Source organism: Macaca fascicularis, chromosome 1, assembly GCF_037993035.2.
Source record: "Macaca fascicularis isolate 582-1 chromosome 1, T2T-MFA8v1.1".
Classification (NCBI taxonomy): domain Eukaryota; kingdom Metazoa; phylum Chordata; class Mammalia; order Primates; family Cercopithecidae; genus Macaca; species Macaca fascicularis.
Genome location: NC_088375.1, coordinates 14,117,573 through 14,138,509, shown reverse-complemented (window position 1 = coordinate 14,138,509; position 20,937 = coordinate 14,117,573). Strand labels below are relative to the sequence as shown.

The 20,937-nt window shown below is 47.1% G+C and overlaps 2 long non-coding RNA genes across 2 annotated transcripts; one reads left to right on the top strand and one right to left on the bottom strand.

The window, feature by feature from the left end:
• Positions 1 to 3,332: 3,332 nt before the first annotated feature.
• LOC135968489 (uncharacterized) lies at positions 3,333 to 4,698 on the bottom strand. The gene is made up of 2 exons (XR_010583350.2): positions 4,620 to 4,698; positions 3,333 to 3,681 (listed from the first exon to the last, which is right to left on the bottom strand). It is a non-coding gene; the product is annotated as an uncharacterized lncRNA (long non-coding RNA).
• Positions 4,699 to 9,943: 5,245 nt separating this feature from the next.
• LOC141407030 (uncharacterized) lies at positions 9,944 to 13,297 on the top strand. Its single transcript, XR_012413964.1, has 2 exons — positions 9,944 to 10,489; positions 11,815 to 13,297. It is a non-coding gene; the product is annotated as an uncharacterized lncRNA (long non-coding RNA).
• The last annotated feature ends 7,640 nt before the right edge of the window (positions 13,298 to 20,937 follow it).

The window sequence follows — 20,937 nt, the reverse complement described above, 5'->3', positions numbered from 1 at the left end:
CAATCACGGTCTTTAAACTAAATTTGTTGTCATTCTGGTTTTTGACACTCTTTTCTACCAGGACCTGTTTCCCAGCTTTCTCATGGAAAATCCCTGAGCCGGCCACTTCCTGTTTTTGTTTTGCTTTTCTCCCCTACTGGTGTACCCTTTGACCTTTTGTCCCTTGTCATGATCCTCCATCTCAAACTAGGAAACCACGCACAGACCAAATCCCCAGCCCCAAGCAGCTCGCTCCGTGCCGCATGTACCAAACAAATCCTTTATCCGAGGGTTCCTCTGAGTTGCTTCCTCACCTAAACATGGGATGCTGAAAAGACTAAGACATTTGGTTTGGGCTCTGCTAGGCTCGCTACCCTGTGTCGTGATGCCCCCAGCAAAGCCCTGGGCAGGGGTGGATGACAGGGTGCAGGATCTCTAGATGCAAACTTTAGTAACAGTTGTTACTGAGTTCTGAAACTTCTTGATCCACTTTTATTTGGAGCTAGGAGTTCTCTTCTGCTTTGTTTTGACAAGTAGACTGGCTAGACTATGGCCTGGTGACGCCTGTTCTTTTTCCTTCTTTCTCCTGTTTTGTCCCCTGCCTCTGGGCCCGGCATTCCTGGCATATTTGGAAAGAGTAGGAGCTGGCCTGAGGCCACTTTTCTGAGTATCTTCTCAGCCCTGCAGTCGCGCGTTTCCAACACAGTCTCTTTATTTTTGTTTATTCTGCGCTTCACACTCCCAGTCAGGAGCCAGTCCCACGGCAGGCCCAGAGATCAGGCTGCACGGGCGAGAGAGCTGGAAACTCCAGGGTCCTCACCGCCTCTGCAGGTGTAATGGGCAAACCGGTCAGACAAAGGAGGGGTTAACCGTGTGCCCATCTTATGGGGAATTTCCCCAAATACATCAGGCACCTATGAAGTAAAAGGGAAAAGAGAACCCCACACAGTAAGCCCCGCTGCCTTTGAGGATTTACTGCCTGGAGCACGGTCCACTGCAACCTCATTAAGGGCCCGAAGTTAAGCACTATTTTCCCTTGGTGAAGTTAAGCACCATTTTCCCTTGGTCTTTGTCTCCCCGGCTGACCTTCGCCAGCACACTTTACCTCTCCGGGCTCAACTTTCCTGTCTGTGGAAGCGCCCAAAGAGGCTTACAGAGCAAGGCACTTCCAGCCAGGGCTCAGTCTCGCGGTACCTGGGGTGACCTCATTTTCTGTCAAGCCCAGCTGGGTCTGTCTTACATCTTACCTGCAGGAAAGGTCAACCCAATTCATAGCAGAGGAAAATCTGAAGTTTATTCTCGTCTCTAAATTGTTTTCAAGTTCCCATGGGGGAAAGAGATTGATTCATTTTGTTAATAAGCAAAGGTCTTATTTTTCCACCTTCAGTCATATAAACGTCAAAGGGAAAAAAAAAGCTTTGTATTCAATCAAAAGACAGTTCCAGCATTTTTAAAAAGTCAAGTGGAGATGAAACAGATGATCCTCCAGGAAAAAAAAAAAAAAGTAGTCTTAACTCACGAATTATAATACCTTAAATTATCTCGTGTTTAACTCCAGCAACAAAGCCCTCTACGTTTGCCTGTGTTAAAGAATAGTTAAAAGCATAGACTGTGTAGGGGCAACAGCCACGATTCTTCCAGGTTTCTTGTGCCCTTCAATGAATCAAACAACTGGACCAAGAAAGGCATGTAAATGGAGCCATAATAACAAATTCAGAGTGCTGGCTGTACACCCATGTCATAGCAGTGTGACTCAGTAATAGCCAGAAGATCAGGAGATGCATGGATAAACCAAATGAGGTAAATCCACACAATGGAATATTATTCAGCCTTAAAAAGGAAGAACATTCTGGCACTTGCCATAACATGGATGAACTTGAAGGCACGATGCTAAGTGAAATAAGCTGGTCGCAGAAGGATAAATACTGCATGATCACAATTATATGAGGTTCATAGAGTTATTTCTGTTTTGCAAAATGAAAAAGTTCTAGAGACGGGGGTAGTAATGGTTGTACAACAACATGAATGTACGTGTACATACCTCTACCGAGCTGTACACTTAGAAATGGTTAAGGTGGTACATTTTATGTTTTGCATATTTTATCACAGCTTTTTAAACATTTGATTAAATGTCTTAAAGTTTCAGAGTTGTGAATAAAGAACCCTGAGTGGCTAAGCCTTCCCCTTCTCTGTACATACAAAGCTGTGTATATACAGCTCTTTTCTGGGAGCCATTGATTGTGCCTTTAATTTAGAGCCTATGCAGAGTCACGAATGCGCCCGCCCACTTTTCTGCTTCAGAACTTAGCCGGAGCTACCACATCCTCCATCGTGAGGGAGAGAAAGGGCAGCTCTTTGCCCTGTTTGACTAATGGAAAAACCAAAGGTCATGGAGGTTAGGTAACTTGCTCAAGCTTAGGCAGTTCACAGGGGCTGCCCCCAGTTGAAAGTTCCTGGTGGAGCTGTCTCCAGATTTATAGCCCCCCAAAGCATTGAATAAACCTGGGTCAAAACCAACATGTGTCGGTGGGGAGCATGGAATGACATTCCAGCACCGATTTTCCAAAATGAGCTCTAAAATGAGTGCCACATGGACAAAAGCAACCCAGAGGGACATCACATTTGTTCATTCAAACAGTGTTCGTGGCAAGGCACAGTGGCTCATGCCTGTAACACCAGCGTTTTGGAAGGCCCAGGTGGAAGGATCACTTGAGCTCAGGAGACCAGCCTGGGCAACATAGGGAGATCCTGTCTCTACACAAAACAAAAAAGCATTAGCTGGGTGTGGTGACTCCTGCCTGTAGTCCCAGCTACTGGGGAGGCTGAGGTGAAAGGATCGCTTGAGCCCAGGAGGTTGAGGCTACAGGGAACCATGATCCCACCAGCTTGAGCAACAGAGTGAGATCCTGTCTCAAAAACGAAACAAAACATAAATAGTGTTCACGGAGCTCCTACTGTGGGCTGGGCTCTCTGCAAGACACAGCATCCGTGCCTGAGTCCCTACCAAGCTCGGGGCAGGGGAGGAGACAGGATGTAGGCATGCAACAACCAATTGCAAGACAGCGAGGCAGTGCAGAAATGGAGAAGGTAGCGAGTGTGGTCAGAGCACCGAGGAGAGTTCCAGACCTACCTGGAGAGGCGGAGCCATTAGCTGAGGCCTGGACAGGTGGGCACTAGGGGAGGTGGTGCATATGCAAAAACCCAGGACACAGAGAGCCTGGTGCCTTGCAGAGAACCCTCCCTCTGCTCTCCCACATGCCCTGTTTTTCCTCAACACTGATCATTCTTGTTTTCCTATAAACATGCTATTCTGTCTTCCCTATTTAAAAAAAAAAAAACATGAATTCCACATCTATGTCAGCTATCTCCTTTTATTAGCTTCCTGGGGCTGCTGTTACAAAGTACTGCAGACTCAGTGGCTTAAACAACAGAGACTGTCTCCCAGTTCTGGAGCCTGGGAGTCCCAGATGAAGGTGTCAGCAGGGTCGATTTCTTTGGAGAGTGCGAAGGAGACTCTGAGCCCTGACTCCTCTCCTGGCTTCTGGTAGCCTCGGGCATTCCTTGGCTTGGAGATGACTGTCAACCTGTGTGTCTTCACATCGCCTTCCCTCTGCGTGTGTCTGTGTCTGTGTCCAAATTTCCTTCAGTCATATTGGATGAGGGCCCTCTCTAATGACCTCAGCTTCATCATCTTCAGAGACCCTGTTTCCAAATAAGCTCACATTCACAGGTGCTGGGGGTCAGGCCTTCAGCATCCTTTGAGATGGACACAATTTATCCCATAACGCTCTCCATTGCTCTGTTCTCCTTTGTAGCAAAAAGCCCTCCAAAGAGTCTTCTAGACTCAGGGGATCAACCACGGGACCCACTGAGCTCACTCTGTGGTCTTCAGGCCATCTCTCTCCAGCACCCCTCAAATTTGAATCTCCAGCCTCATCCTCACCCCAGAGCTTCAGACTCACATACCCTCATCCCTTGATTCAGTAAACTCAGAGCAAAGCCCACTAGACATCCTGACTCTGCTCTTGCCCCTCCCTACCCCCCTTACCCCTTCACTCAGAGAGGTTGGCTTAACCTTCGACACCTGCAGCCAGGACTGTGCTTTCTTGCCACCTCCTCACCATTGTCTCTCCCCTGGAGCATGAAAGGAAACTTCTCACTGCTCTCTGTACTACCACCCACGTACTCAGTCCCAACACAGCAGCCAGAATGTTATTACACCTCCCAGTGTGCACTTAAACCCTCCCGTCACATCCCAAATAAGACCCAGATTCCTTACTGTGGCCAGCCAGGGCCACCTGGCTACCAATCAGCCCCTCTGCCTATCACTCTCCGTGCTTCTCACACAGCTCTCGCCACCCAGGGCTTCTTGTTATTTCTCAATTACTCCAAGCTCATTCCTACCACAGGGCCTTTGCACAGGCTTTTTGCTTTCAGCTATAATGCTCCTTCCCCTTACTGCAGGGGCTAACTTCATTCCATCTCAGTTTCACTGTCATCTCCCCTGGGAGGCCCTCTTAGACCATCTCTCCTAATACTCACCCCCGCCCAGGTCACTCTCCATCCCTTAACTTGCCTTATTTTCTTCAGTATCACCTATCACTCTCTGCAATTAAGTTGTCCATTTATTCAGTTATTACCTGTCATCAGTCTAGGATGTAAGTTCCATGAGGGCAGGAACATGTCTCGTTCACCACAGTGTCTTCAATGCCTGTAATTAATGCTTGTTGAAAAATAAGGACTTTGGGCCTGGCACTGTGGCTCGTGCCTGTAATCCCAGGACTTTGGGACTCCAACGTGGGTGGATCCTCTGAGGTCAGGAGTTTGAGACCAGCCTGACCAATATGATGAAACCCTACTGAAAATACAAAAATTAGCCAAGTGTAGTAGCACATGCCTGTAATCCACGCTACGCAGGAGGCTGAGGCAGGAGAGTCACTTGAACCCAGAAGGCAGAGGTTGCAGTGAGCCAAAATCGTGCCGTTGCACTCCAGCCTGGGCAACAAGCGTGAAACTCCATCTCAAAAAAAAAAAAAAAAGAAAAGAAAAAAAAAAAGAAAAGAAAAATAAGGACTTCATTTCAGGAGCAATGGGGAGACTGTAAGGGTTTAGGGAGAGGAGTGACAACATCAGGGTTTCATTTTGAGAGTTCCTTCTGGCTACTGCATGCAGAAGAGACGAGGCAGGGCCAATACCCAGGCAAGAGGCAGTGCACCAGCCCCCATGGAGGTTCAGGGGTATCTGGTAACCTGGAGAGTCTGGGGATCCCATGGTCTTGAGTTAAATCTCTCTGGGACTTCAGGCAAGTCAGGAAGCCCCTGCACACCTCAGATTCTTCATATACTAAATAATGTTATATGAATTCCTGCTAGTCGGCCCTCAGTATACGAGGGGGATTGGTTTCAGCAACCCCATATATACTCACACCTGCACATACTCAAATTTGCAGTCAGCCCTGCTCTCTATGCAGGTTTCACATTCTGTGAAGACTATATTTTCCATCCGCGTTTGGTTGGAAAAACTCTGCATATAAGTAGACCCACATAGTTCAAGCCCAGATTGTTCATGGGCCAACTGTATAGAGAGTTGAGGGGAAGGGATTAAAGGAGACTATGCTTATGAAGCTCTGTGCACATGGCCAGTGTTCAGCCAACATCAGCTATTGTCTTTTTTTTCGAGACGGAGTCTCGCTCTGTCACCAGCCTGGAGTGCAGTGGCATGATCTCGGCTCACTGCAACCTTCACCTCCTGGGTTCAAGCGATTCTCGTGCCTCAACCTCCCAAGGAGCTGGGATTATAGGCATGCACCACCACACCCAGCTAATTTTTTTTTTCTTTTTTTTTTGAGATGGAGTCTCACTCTGTTACCCAGGCTGTAGTACAGTGGCATGATCTCGGCTCAGTGAAACCTCTGCCTCCTGGGTTCAAATAATTCTCCCGCCTCAGCCTCCCAAGTAGCTGGGACTACAGGCATGTGCTACCATGCCCAACTAGTTTTTTGCATTTTTAGTAGAGACAGGGTTTCACCGTGTTAGCCGGGATGGTCTCGATCTCCTAACCTTGTGAGTCGCCTGCCTCGGCCTCCCAAAGTGCTGGGATTACAGGCATGAGCCACCATGCCCAGCCAGCTATTATCTTTATTGGGATTGACCAGAGGTGGAATTTACTGGAGGTGAGGCGTGGGAGGAAGTAGGATGTGGAGGAAGAAGCCCAAGTTACCAGCCTGAGAACCAGGGTGAAGGGTGCTGCTGTTTGTGAAGCTGGGGTGCTGGAGGGGAGGAACAGGTTTGGGAAGGGAGGTGGTGCGTTTGGGGTATGTGGAGGTGGGTGCACCTGTGAGATCTCAGGTTCGGAGCTGAGAAGGCTGGGCAGAAGATGGTGATTTGAAAGTCATATGGGCATAGAAATGGCATTGGAAGCCACAGAGATGATTTGAGGGGAGAATGCAAGATTAAATGACAAATGTGCCAGGGATAGAGTGCTAAGAACACCCACAATGGCCGGGCACGGTGTCTCACGCCTGTAATCCCAGCACTTTGGAAGGCGGAGGTGGGCAGAACATAAGGTTAGGAGATGGAGACTAGCCTGGCCAACATGGTGAAACCCGATCTCTACTAAAAATACAAAAATTAGCCGGGCGTGATAGCAGGTGCCTGTAATCCCAGCTACTTGGGAGGCTGAGGCAGGAGAATCCCTTGAACCCGGAGGCAGAGGTTGCAGTGAGCCGAGATCACACCACTGCACTCCAGCCTGGGCAACAGATCGAGACTCCGTCTCAAAAAAACAAAAAAAAAGAACACCCACAATTAAAGGAACAAGGTCCCCAACAAAGGATTTTCAGAAGTTGTGGCCTGAGGGGAACAGGATAAAAAGCAACAGGGTGTCATGGAACTCAAGGAAAAGGGGCCTTCATGAAGGTGAAGGGAGAAGTCAGCAGTACCTGGTGTTGGTTTTTCCTTTCTGGAACTAAAAGTCAGAATGATTGACAAGGCCCCCCAGTGATGGGGACCATGATCCCTTCACTCCCAGCAAACCGGGGGAGGAAGACACAGCGTGGAGGTGGCCTGTGGAGGAGGGCGGAATCCTGCCTCCTGCCAGGGCCGGTTCCCAGCCACACTGTGGTGGTTTCATTGCAAATCACCAGGTCCTGGATCTGACACTTTACTCTCCCAGTTCCCGAAGAGCAACTGTCACACAAGCTGATCTGAACCTCCACTGGCTTCTCAGACTCAAACCAAGTACTCTTTCTCCTCCTAGGACCATGAGTTCTATTCCGAGTGGGCCCTGGAGGCCTTCAAAGCAGGGCCCCAGGGTTCTCAGGGTGAACTAAACATTCTCCACAGATCCCATTGGCCCCACACCTGGCTTATATGGCTCCAGCCCCGAGCCACCCAGCCCTGTCCTGATGTAACACATGTGTTCAGCAGAGATGCACAAGGACTGGCCAGGATGCCTCCTACTAATTGATCCTAAATCTAAAAGACTATGTGTTTGTTACATTCACACACATGCATCACACACCTGTAGGCACACATGAACACATACGTGCACACATGTACATATTTTCTTCCAGTTTAACTCATGCTACTTAGAGAACCAGCTAGAAGGTGAGCTTTCTCCTAGGCCCTCTCATTATGGAGGAGGACACCCAGGCCCCAAGAAGCTCGGCGTTCCACCAACAACCCTTGGCAGTGACAGTGAGTGTCACCCTGAACCCCTTTCCCTCTCTCTTACCTCAGTGCTCCTTTTAACTTCCTCTTCTTATTTTATTTCTTGCCAATTCATGCCCTGCCTTCTCTCCAGAACTCAACCCTGAACCTTCTCCCACTGGCACCGCCGTCTGTAACCAGCCCCTGCTAACTCCGCAGAATGAGTGGATGCCAGAGAATGTTGACTTCCTCCCAAGAAGAAAGTGAAGGAAGCAGCACCCTCCTGTCGACCAGATCCCACCAGGACCCTTCCCACAGACCCGCTTGATGCTGCCTCTCACAGCAGCGGGGAATGCTTGGTGGGGGTGGCTCTGCTTCTCACAGCAAAGAGAAAATTCTTGGAGGGCAGAGGCTGTCCTCAATACATTTTCCACCTGGTCCCCTCCCTGTAACGGGTGTTCTATTAAAAACGCATGCACCACACATGTCTCTCAGAGGCTAGGCGGGCTTCAGGGCTACCAGGGCCCTGATGGGCTCCAGCCTACGCCCAGAACCCCAAAAGCTCTCTGTCCTGGAGGGAGTCCACTTCCTCCGAACTTCCCAGGAAGCCACCCAGCCTGCTGACATCCATCAAAAACAAGCTCCCTGGGCAGCCTGTGCTTGGAGGAAGGATCCTCTAACGCAGCATCATCCCTACGGGGGAGACCTGAAGCAGACTGTTTTCAAAGTAGTTTTTCTATCAAGGCCTGGGCAAAATGCATTCATTAGAAAAATCAGAGATGGAAGGAAGCTCATGAACTCATCGGGGTAAACAGAATCCGCGGTTGGTTTACAACTGTCTCTCTGATATCCCGGGAAAAATATATCTTACAGTTTATCCTAGGGATGCCATTAGAGAAAGATATATATATAGGTGTGTGTATATATATATACACACACACACACGCATAGATATACACCATATATCTGTGTGTATGAATCTTGTTTATATATAAATCACATATAAACAGTATATATGTATATACTATGTGTGTATGTCTGTATATGCATATATACAAACATACACCTGCTCATATACATACACATACAAAGGCATATTTAGGTGCTGGTTTTTTTGTTTTTTGTTTTTTGTTGTTTTCACACAGAGTCTGGCTTTATCGCCCAGGCTGGAGTGCAATGGTGCCATCTCGGCTCAGTTTTTAATAGCAAAACATTGGAAACTTCTTAAATGTCCATCAGTAGGTGACAGGTTAAATCACAGGTCTGCAAGTGGGCCAGTGGGCCAAAACCAAGTCTAGGACCTATGTTGTGAATAAAGTTTTATTGGAACATAGCCACACCTGGTCATTTACGTCTTTGACCAGTTTGGAGCTAGAATAACGGAGTTGAGTATTTGCAGCAACGACCGTCTGACCCACAAAGCCAAAAATATTTACTATCTGGCCATTTACAGAAAAAGTTTGTCGACGCCTAGATTGAATTATGCTTCCCCTAAATGAAGCTATTAAATGATCCTGTAAGTCTGTAATTACGGTTACCAAAAGTCCGTGATCTCTTACAAAGTAAGAAAATCAGTTGGAAAATGTTGACACAATCCCATTCTCATCAAAGCAAAATGTATTCACCTGAATGTGTGTACAAAAATGTGCGTTGAAAACTATGTATCTTTCCTCTAGAAAGTTATGGGAGAAGGAAGATAATAGATGGTATTTTTTCTTCCTTGTATTTTCTTTTTGTGTTTGATTTTTAAACAATGAGTATACCTTAAAGTTCTTTTTATGGGGGGAAACAGTTGCTCACTTCCTCCACTCCCTTAGAGCTGGTGAAAGTGTTCAGCTTTAGGAAGGGCTGTGTCAGGGAAACATCTTGGCTTCTGGGGTGTTGGGGCAGCAAAGGGCCAGGAAAGACAGACCCTCAGAGGAGAGGACCCCAGTGACATCCTTGGGTGAGCTCCTGCCTGAGCAGCAACTTCTTCCCGCTCTGTCTCCCACTACGGCCTCTGCCCTTGGCATGGCCCAGAGCTGCGATGGCGGAAACTCATCACCAAGCATTGCCTCCGCTGCACCCAACCCGGCAGAAAAAGAGTCCAGAGAACATCCCGGTCCTGAGTCAGCCCCTGGCTTCGACCCACAGGACACCACAGGGCGCCACGGGACATGGCACAACGCCAAGTGCCAGGGCTCCGAGGAGACAGAGCGTGATGTCCAAACATGAATGGCTTATTTTTAGCAAAGTCCAGCCCTCGCGTCCTGGCCGTGCTCCAGGGTGAGCAACAGCACTGCCTCTGACTCAGCTCCGCAGGCTGACTCGCTTTCAGAGGAACAAGGTAGTCTCTCCTTGCTGACATGAGCCGCGGGCAGTCCTCCCCTTCAGGAAAAGTCTACAGCAGTTCTGAGTCCTTCTGGGACTGTGTGCTGGCTGCTTCCAGAAGAAACACAGCCATTCCCTTCACAGTCTGGGCTTCGGTACTGGCTGCAGAAACTTCCACACTCCATCTCCTGGACTTCCATTTTCCAACCTTCCCATGTGATTTTCAAGGAAACCAGAGGGCCGTCTTCTCCCTCCTCTTCCTCTTCCTCCTGCACAGTGAGCCAAGAGCCCCAACCCTGCAGCCCTGGCCTGAAACTGGGGCCTGTTTCTCGGGGGTTTCTCAGTCTTTTTGATCCGTCCCCACACTGTGTCCAGCAGACTAGAGCAACGAAGGGAGGAATTGTTTTCTTCCAGTAAAGACACTAGAACCTATGTTCCGCTGTAATGGATAATACAGGTTTGCCAGGAAGACGTGTCATCAATGCCAGTAAAACAAGGCTGAGTACAGATACCTCGAGAGATCTCGCCAGAGAGGCTCACGGCCGCAATAGGTTTGTGTATGTTTTAGGGTGGCGGGGGTGGGTACATGACAGAATGAGAGATTATTTTCCTTCCCGACTTTCTCAACATGCCTGAAATAGCAAGGACACAGCTGTCCCTCCCCAGCTGTCCCTGTGTGACCGGAGTTGCAGGTGTCAGTTGTCTCAAAGCAAAGAAAGCGCAGAGCCTGCACGTATCCAGATCTTCCGACAAGATGAAGCCCTGTTCTCCTGGCCTGGTGCCTGGGTTTCTCATTTGCTCCTAGGTCTCTGGCATCGTGCTGCGTGCATCCCGGACAACGCCAGCAGCCCAAGCCTCACTGAACAAGTCAAGACCTCTCTGGATGAGGTCAGGAGCTGCAGCTTCCCCTTATTTTGTTAGGAAGCACCATGCATCAGCCTTTATTCACGTCCTATAAAGTTGTAGCCTTTAAGGTTCGTCTCTTCCACACCTATAATTCTCCACCAGAGCAATTTGCTGCAGTGAAACAGCTCTCCAGCAGGCAGTACCTGTGAGTCACGGCTTCCTCCTGGCTCCTGCCTGCCTGAGAGGAGTGGCTACTAACAGGCAGCTTTGATCCCCAGGCTGCTCTGGGAGTTGGAAGAGTCGCCGCGGCTCACCTGTAGTCATAAGGTCAAGAGACTTGCCATGAGAAATAGTAACAGTAGCACCGCCTGGATCCCATCCCGGGTCTTCTCCCTTGGGCCTCTGTTCTTCCTGTAGGGGTTGGATCTTTCAGCTCTGCCATCTGCCTTTCATATCATCAGTTCTATTTTGGTTTTTTTGTTTTTGTTTATGAGACAAAGTCTTGCTCTGTTGCCCAGGCTGGAGTGCAGTGGCACGATCTCGGCTCACTGCAACCTCCACCTCCCAGGTTCAAACAATTCTCCTGCCTCAGCCTCTCAAGTAGCTGGGACTACAGGCGCTGCTAATTTTTGTATTTTTGGTAGAGATCGGGTTTCACCATGTTGTCCAGGCTGGTCTTGAACTCCTGACCTCAAGTGATCCACCGCTGCAGCCTCCCAAAGTGCTGGGGTTACAGGCATGAGCTACCACGCCTGGCTTAGTTGTATTTTTGAGTGAACAACACTCTCCATTGGCAGGGCAAGGTCTCCCTGGTATGTGGCCTCACTTAAGGAGTAGAGTTTCCCCAGGGCCTCTCCCAGGGCCGTTCAAATGACCGAGCACAACCTTTCAAGTGACTTCCCTTCTCTAAGACTCTAAGACTCAGTTTCCTTATCTGTCCAATGGTGGAATTGGAGTAAATATTTGCTAAGTTTCCATCCAGCTCTAATGTACTAAAAATCTGTGAAAATCTGGATTTTCCCATTTCCAGACAAGCCCTGGTCCTACTCAACCTTAATCTACAGCCGCCAGAAGAAAACCCCGCAAAGCCAATCCTGACACCAGCGCCGCGGCTCTTCAGTTCACAAGCACCATTCTCACTGGAGCCCCACCAGACCTCGATGACGTGGACAGCGCCAGTTACATGGACAGGCTGAGGCGGGTGGATCACTTGAGGTCAGGAATCCGAGACCAGCCTGGCCAACGTGGTGAAACCCTGTCTCTGGAGATGAGAAACACTTTGCCAAATGCCAAATAGCAGCACTAATAATGTAGCCGCCCTGGGGCCTGAGCCTGGCCTCCTGACTCTGAGCCTGGTGCCCCACTTAGCAGCCTCACCTCTCCCCATGGGTGTCTACCTGGCTGGAGACAACACTGGCCAAAGGCAAAACCTCAACCTGCAGCCGTCGGTGGGCATTCAAGTGGACCTGCTGGGCTGGACAGAGAGAACAGGAAAGGCAGGAACGCCTGTTTCTTCCTCCATTTTGGCTGACACAGGCTCCTTAGCACCTGGCCATGTGACCACCCTCAGATGAAGCTCTGTTCTCTCCATCCCCTTCCTCCTCCTCAGTCTCAGGGATCAGATGGGTGCAGGGCCCTGTTCTGGGGATACTGAGAGCTGTGCATTCAGGTCAGACATGCACAGTTTAAAATTCACATAGAAGGCCAAGGGCAGTGGCTCACACCTGTAATATCAGCACTTTGGGAGGCCGAGGCGGGCAGATCACCTGAGGTCAGGAGTTCAAGACCAGCCTGGCCAACATGGTGAAACCCCATCTCTACTAAAAATACAAAAATTAGCTGGGCGTGGTGGCACATGCCTGAAATCCCAGCTATTCGGGAGGCTGAGGAGGGAGAGTTGCTTGAACCTGGGAGGTGGACGGAGGTTGCAGTGAGCCAAGATCGTGCCACTGCACTCCAGCCTGGGCAACAAGAGTGAAACTCCGTCTCAAAAAAAACAAACAAATAAATAAATAAAATTCACAGAGTGTCCCTTTCCCACACTCTCACCCCACACAGAAAGGGATAAAGGAATCGTCATGGTGTAAACTATAGGTTGGGCTTCAACTGGGGGCCTCCTCCAGCCCCTCGGCCATGACAAAGTGGCCAGAACAGGGAAAAGGGAGCATTCTCTCCACGGCCCCCATGAGCCTGCGGTCTACTGAAGGTGACAGGAGATGTTTGGGGAGGGGGAAGAGAGGGAGGTATCTGTGTCTTGTCAGAGTTAGAAATTGCCCAGAACATTAGCAGGCCCCACCCAGCCTTCATCTACAGGCCCTCCTGCTTCTGCTGTGGCTCAAACTTGAAAAGACAACAGCCTTCTTAAAACATTTACATTCCTGCCAGGCAAAGATTCATGTGACTCTCAGTCCCGAAGTACACAGGTTTTCATGGGAAGATTAAAAGACAATTCCGATATTTCATGATAAATTAGCCAGTCTTGCCAAACATTATTTAAAGAAAAAAAAAACAAAGAAGAAGAAGAATCCTTACTTTGCTTGCTTGTATTTTCTTTTCTTTCTGGAATCCTGCATGTATCAGTTTTATAACTTCATTGACAACTTTCAATTGGAATTTAATGAAAAGAAAATAGAGGCCGGGCACAGTGGCTCATGCCTGTAATCCCAGCACTTTGGGAGGCTGAGGTGGGTGGATCACCTGAGGTCAGGAATTTGAGACTAGCCTGGCCAACATGGTGAAACCCCATCTCTACTAAAAAATACAAAAATTAGCCGGGTGTGGTGGCGGGCACCTGTAATCTCAGCTACTCAGGAGGCTGAGGCAAGAGAATCGCTTGAACTTGGGAGGCGGAGGTTGCAGCAAGCTGAGATCACGCCATTGCACTCCAGTCTGGGCGACAGAGTGAGACTCCACCTCAAAAAAAAAAAAAGAAAGAAAAGAAAAGTAAATAGAGAGCAAGATCAGCCTTGGTCTCCAATTTCTGCAGAAAGTACAAAAAGAGATCATCACGGCTTGAAACAGACTTCCAAAACTTGACAAGGGCCCCAAGATTCGTGCAAGGATATTGTGAGGCCAAACCCACTCAAAGACCTCCGGAAGTACTGACAAAGGTGTTCTCACGTGAGCTGAGCTTTGGAAACATTTTGTCATACTCCAGTGTCTCACATACACACACACACACACACACCAGTGTCCTGCCCCAAGTAAAATTATTCTGTCCTTCACTTGCCAACTGGACAACCTTCAATGTTTCTACCCATGAAATGCTTTTGCCGGAAGCCTGAATTCATGCAACGCATATTCATCTAGACTGAAGTTTTAAATATGGTGTATACACACACACACACACACACACACACAGTGGGATATTATTCAGCCATAAAAAAGGATGAAATCTTTCATTTGCAGCAACATGGGTGGAACTGCAGCTCATTTTATGAAATAATCCAAGCACAGAAAGACAAATATTACATGACCTCACTTCTACATGGGAGCTAAAAAAAGTTTGTCTCGTGGAGGGAGAGAGTAGAATGATAGAGACCGGAGGCTAGGAAGGGTGGGAGAAAGGATGAAGAGAGCCTGGTTAGTGGATACAAACATATAGTTAGATAGAAGGAATAAGTTTCAGTATTTGATAGCACAGTAGGGTGACTATAGTTAACAATAATATATTGTACATTTCAAAATAGCTAGAAGATTTGAAATGTTCCCAACACAAATAAATGATAAATGTTCAAGGTGACGGGTATCCTACATATGATAATTTGATCACTACAATTGTATGCTTGTATCCAAATATCACATTTACCCCATAAATATGTATAAATATTCTGTATCCATAAAAAATGCAAAACAAGGCTGTGCGCGGTGGCTCATGCCTATAATCCCAGCACTTTGGGAAGCCTAGGCAGGTGGATATTGGAATATTATTAGAATGTTTTTTAAGCCTAGGTCAGGAGTTCAAGACCAGCCTGACCAACATGGTGAAACCCCGTCTCTACTAAAAATACAAAATTAGTCAGACGTGGTGGCGCACACCTGTCATCTCAGCTACTCAGGAGGCCGAGGCAGGAGGATCACTTGAACCTGGGAGGCAGAGGTTGCAGTGAGCCAAGATCATGCCATTGCACTCCAGCCTGGGTAACAAGAGCGAACTCTATCTCAAAAAAAAAGAAAAAAGTGCAAAACTAAAAAAAAGGTATCTTCAGCTATTCACAGTTAGACCCATGTTGGAAAATTTGAGTCAAAATAAAGCATGTACATTCAATACATGTGTGCACATTAATGAGAACAATGTTTTTATACTACTGGCCCTGACCTTGGAATATTATTAGAATGTTTTTTAAGCAGAGGGGAGATCTCTATTTGGGTTTTGATTACTGTTCAACACTGATGTTACAATGATAGCGTGTGGTGAGTCTCCCTGACTGATGGGACAATGAGGCACAGAGAAAGCCGGGGCAGATGGTGGGAGTGGGATGGGGAGAGTGAGATGCCCACAGCAGCCACAGCACACAGCAGCACACAGACTCCACCACCCTAGAGCTGGAGTCAGGATTCAGTGGACTGGAGTACAGTGGCGTGATCTTGGCTCACTGCAACCTCTGCCTCCTGGGTTCAAGCAATTCTCCTGCCTCCGTCTCCTAGGTAGCTGGGATTACGGGAGCCCACCACCACACTTGGCTAATGATATGTGAGAAAATGTAAATCCAGAGTCCTGAGTCGTCAATCTTGAATTAGAATACACCACCTGTACTTCTCAAGACCTACCAGGAATCTGCATTCCTTCCATCTACTAGCATCAATTACAAATAGCTGAGGGGTCCTTGTGAAGGAGAAGGAGTGTCTGAGTCCATTTTCTGTTGCTTATGACAGAATATCTAAAACTGGGTAACTTATAAAGAAAAGGAATTTTAGCCAATCACAGTGGTTCATGCCTATAATCCCAACAATTTAGGAGGCCAAGGCGGGAGGAACACTTGAGGCCAGTAATTCAAGACCAGCCTTGGCAACATAGGGAGACCCCATCTCTGCCAAAAAAGTAAAAAATTTAAAAATTAGCTGGGTGAGGTAGTGCACACCTGTCATTCCAGCTACTCAGGAGGCTAAGGTGGGGATAACACCTTTAGCCCAAGGCGTTGAGGCTACAGTGAGACATTACCATACCACTGCAGCCCAGCCTGGGTGACAGAGCAAAACCTGAAAGGAAAAAAAAAAGAGAGAGAAGAAAGAAAGAAAGAAAGAAAGAAAGAAAGAAAGAAAGAAAGAAAGAAAGAAAGAAAGAAAGAAAGAAAGAAAGAAAGAGAGAGAGAGAGAGAGAGAGAGAGAGAGAGAGAAGGAAGGAAGGAAGGAAGGAAGGAAGGAAGGAAGGAAGGAAGGAAGGAAGGAAGGAAGGAAGGAAGGAAGGAAGGAAAGAAAGAAAGAGAGAGAGAGAGAGAGAGGAAGGAAGGAAGGAAGGAAGGAAGGAAGGAAGGAAGGAAATGTATTTCTTACAGTTATGGAGGCTGAGAAGTCCAAGGTCAAGGCTGTACATCTAATGAGAACCTTCTTGCTGGTGGTGACTCTGCAGAGTCCCAGGGCAGTGCACGGCATCACATGGACTGAGTATGCTAGTGTACTCAGGTCTCTCTTCCTCTTCTTATAAAGCCACCAGTTCCACTCCCATGATCATCCATTAATCCACTAATCCACAAATGGATGAATCCATTCATGAGGACAGAGATATCATGGCCCAATCACCTCTTCAAGGCCCCCCTCTCCATACTGCCACTTCAAGGATTAAATTTCAACATGAAAGAGGAAACACATTCAAATCATAGCAGGGAGGTATCTCTAAATAAATCAAAGAGGACTCAAAACACAGGGATGAAGAGCTTTGAAAGCCATAGTCTTATTCCACTAATGGTGCTATCATCCTGAGATTGCCCATGGGGACAGTTTATTGACTATCCTTGGTGATTAAATAAATAACTACTTATTTTATGGTGGATATGATTTGTGGAGGCAACCAAGAGAAAACAGTAGAGTATAAAGGTGAAGAACTTGGATTCTTTTGGAGCAGCGGTTGGTGTCACTGGAATAAAGTCTCCCAAGGGACTGCTCTAGTCTACACATGGCAATATCACTGTTATGGCTTGAATATTTGTCCCCTCCAAAATTCATGTGGAAATTTAACTACCATTGTAACAGTATTAAGAGGTAGGCTCTTTAAGAAGGGATTAGGCTGTGAAGGCTCTATTCCCACAGGTAGGATCAATGCCATTATAAAGGATAAGTCCATCCCCCTTTTCTCTCTTTGCCCTTCTGCCTTGGGCCATGTGAGGACAAGGCATTGCTTCCCTCTGGAGGATGCAGTGTTCAAGGCACCATCCCGAAATCTGCCACTCCTTGACATTGGACTTCCCAGCCTTCAGAACTGTGAGTAAATAAACTTCTGTTTTTTATAAATTACCAGTCTGTGATATTCTAACAGCAAACAAATCAACTGAGATGATTACTTCCTCTCATGTTCCTTTGGTGAAAACCAGCCCATGGTTCCACTAGATAGAGGGACTAGCCATGTACCAGAAAAGATGAAAGCAGTATTGAGAAGCACAACCCAAGGAATGGATCACCTGAGAGGAAGTAATCATCTCAGTTGATTTTTTGCTGTTAGAATATCACAGACTGGTAATTTATAAAAAACAGAAGTTTATTTACTCACAGTTCTGAAGGCTGGGAAGTCCAATGTCAAGGAGTGGCAGATTTCGGGATGCTGCCTTGAACACTGCATCCTCCAGAGGGGAGCAATGCCTTGTCCTCACATGTGATCCATTCCCTGCCCAGGCCTCATCCTCCCAACGCAATCAATGGCAGAGAAGCATGGTGACCCTTCTAAAATGAATATGTCTACATTGGTAACCTATCAAATCAGTGAGAAAACAGGTCTGCGGTATCCCAGATGTCTCAAATGTGCATGCTTGGATTTAGATATTTATCCAAACACCAAACCCCCAAACACCAAACCCTCTGTTGAGTCTGCCCAGAATTCCACTCAGGATACTCAAAAATTCTGCTCATGTCGTCCTAGGCTGCTGCCCCCTCATCCACCCCAGCTTGTCCCATGGTCCTGCTTTGGTCATTGCCATAATGCAATCTGCCTTTCTTCCAGGTGTGTGCAACCTATGTTATGTGTCTGTGATGCAAATCATGCAAAGAACCAGGTGGCTACTTTCCATTTTATCTCATGCTCTCAGCTGGTATTAAACAGACCTATCTGATTTTCCTTGTCTGTATACTTTCAGTTCTGTTTTTGGTGCTTACCTATTATTACTTTTATATTTCATGGTTCATGTTACCACTCATCAATTTGTCTCCTATCTTATGTCTATAAAGTATCTCCAGATATGTAATAAGGAAGCAATACACGAGTGGCCTCTGGGGAATGGAACTCGGTGGATATAGGACTGTCTAGAAGGGAGATTTTTAGGACATTTTAAATGTTGGACCACATGAGCAAATACTTAATCAAAAATACTTTTTTTTTTTTTTTTTTGAGATGGAGTCTCACTCTGTTGCCCAGGCTGGAGTGCAGTGGTGCGATCTCAGTTCGCTGCAACCTCTGCCTCCTGGGTTCAAGTGATTCTCCTGCCTCAGCCTTCCAAGTAGCTGGGATTACAGGCACCTGCCACTACACTTGGCTAATTTTTGTATTTTTAGCAGAGACGGCGTTTTACCACATTGGCCAGGCTGGTTTCGAACTCCTGATCTCAGGTGAGCTGCCTGCCTCAGTTTCCCAAAGTGCTGGGATTACAAGCATGAGCCACTGTGCCTGTCCTCAAAAATACATTAATTGAAATAAAATAAATTAATAAAATAAAAATAAATTAACTGAAACAATAATTAAATTAATGATGTTCTTTGTTGTGATGAGGCTAGCAAGGAGATCTTACTGGTGAGTAGAATGGAAAAGAGGAACCATCTGTGTCCTGAAATAGAATCCCAGGGGAAAAGAGAGCTACTTAAAGAACATATTTAAAAACATTTTTGATATGATATGGAATGTGACCACCTTCCTCCCACCTCCACCAAGAAATATTCAGGAGAAGCTACAAAACCCATCAACGCTTTGGGAGTCAAGGATGTGGAGAAATTGGAAACTTCATGCACTGTGGGTGGAAATGGAAGATGGTGCAGCTGCTATGAAAAACAGCATGAAGCTTCCTTAAAAAAATTAAATATAGAATTCTCATTATCCTAAAATTTCACTTCTGGGTATATACCCAAAAGAACTGAAAGCAGGGTCTCAAAGAGGTATTTGTGCACCCGTGTGTACCATGGCAGCATTATTCACAAGAGTCAAAAGGTAGAAGCAACTCAAGTGTCTATTGTCAGAGGAATGAATAAACAAGATGTGGCCTATCCGTACAATGGAATATTATTCAACCTTGAAAAGGAAGGAAATTTCCACACATGCTACAATGTGAATGAACCTTGAGGACATTATGCTGAGTGAAATAAGCCAGTCACGAAAGAACAAATGCTGTGTGATCCCACTTACATGAGGCATCGAGAATAGTCAAATGCATAGAAACAGAAAGTAGAAGAGTGGTTGAGGGGGCGGCTGGTGTGAGGGTGGGGAAAGAATGGGGAGTTAGTGTTTCCTGGGTATAGGGTTTCAGTTTTGCAAGATGAAAAGAGTTTTGGGGATGGATGGGTGGTGATGGTTGCAGAACGATGTGAATGCACTTAACCCTACTGAGCTGCACACTTAGAAATGGTTGCAGTGGTAAATTTTATGTTATGTGTGTTGACTACAGTTTAATTTTTTAATTTAAAAAATACTTTATATGTTGTGTGGTGTGTGTGTGTGAGAGAGAGAGAGAGAAAGATGTCAGGTTGTTTGGGGGTGGGAGCAATGGTGGGTGATAATGTACTAAGCGTAGATGCAAAGCAAGGGCAAGATGACCTGTAACATCTGTGTGACAACTCTAGGGCAATCCTTTGGCAAACAATGAGCAGTGCTCAGGTGGTTTCTTTGGCTCCAAAAGTATCCTGAACCTCCTCCAGCTGTGCTACCAACTCCTGGCACCCAGCATGGTGTCGCATGCTTCTTCGTTGATAGAAAAAATCGCCTGCCTTGGAGGATATATAGTGTGGCTTCTGACATCTTCCTTGTTTGTCTTGGAGTGAGATTTCCCTTCCTTCCCTTCCCACATCTGCTCAGTCATTTAGCCAGTAACTTTTGGTCCGTGCACACCATGGGCCAGGCTCTGTACTAGACACAGGGGATTGAGAGGTGAACACGGCAGTCGCTGCCTGCAGGAGGCTCCCAGTCCAGCAGAAAAGACAGACAAGTAGACAAGCACCTGCCACAAAGCAGGAGGCACATGATGATGGGTGGCACCAGGAGCTATGGGGACATGGGGCATTGCAATGCCCCATGTCCAGAGTCATCTGGAGGGCATGGAGGGCATCCCCAGAAGGGGGACACTCACAGTCCAGCTGAGATCTGAGCTCCTATGGAAAATTTGGAGTTATTCCTGAAAAACAAAAAAAAAAGCCAAACCTTAGAGGGGATTAGGGAATAAGAATACAGAGGTGTAGCTACTCATAGAACAGCACTGTGGGGTCTGGAAGAGACCCAAGAGAGGACACGGTGTCTTTAAGGAACAAAGAGAAAATAGTAGCACTAAAGCATGGAGCACCAGGGGAGCTGTGCTGAGGCAGGCAGGCAGGCCTCAGGCACTAAGGGTCTTAGCACCTGTTTAGGAGCAGCTGGTCACCATGCCAGGGGCAGTGGGAAACGTTTGAAAGTACTCAAACAAAAGAGCACCCTAAACCCATTTGCAATTCTAAATGAACAATGGAACTGCACCTTCAGTTGGAGGAGTGTGAGGCTGGTGTGGATGTTGGGGGATCTGTGTATTAGTTCCTGTGGCTGCTGTCACAAATTACTACAAACTCAGTAGCTTAAAACAACAGAAATTTCTTACTTCACAGTCCAGGAGGACAGAAGTTGGAAATTTGTTTCACTGGGTTCAAATCAAGCTGTTGGCAGGGCCAAGCTCCCTCCAGAGGTTCTAGCGGAGCTCTCTGTGACTTCTGGTAGCTGCAGGCATTCATTGGCTTGTGGCTGCATCCCTCCAATCTCCACCTGTATCTTCATTATCAC